We start from the raw sequence: 200 nt of genomic DNA, 5'->3' as shown, positions 1-200 counted from the left end.
AGAGTTGACCATGGCCAGTTGAGAATCAGAGGGATAGAAAGGTGAGGCCAATTTGATACCACTTTTAGGAGTTCTATAACAATACCCATTGATTATTGGTTCAGCATTATTACAAAAGCACAGTATTATCAAACTTTATTTAGTTTCAAAACAATAATTACTATGAAATCTAAAAGATAAAAAATGTGATTGTCCACTAC

The sequence above is a fragment of the Etheostoma spectabile genome, chromosome 10 (assembly GCF_008692095.1).
Source record: "Etheostoma spectabile isolate EspeVRDwgs_2016 chromosome 10, UIUC_Espe_1.0, whole genome shotgun sequence".
NCBI lineage: Eukaryota > Metazoa > Chordata > Actinopteri > Perciformes > Percidae > Etheostoma > Etheostoma spectabile.
This window is presented reverse-complemented; position numbering follows the sequence as displayed.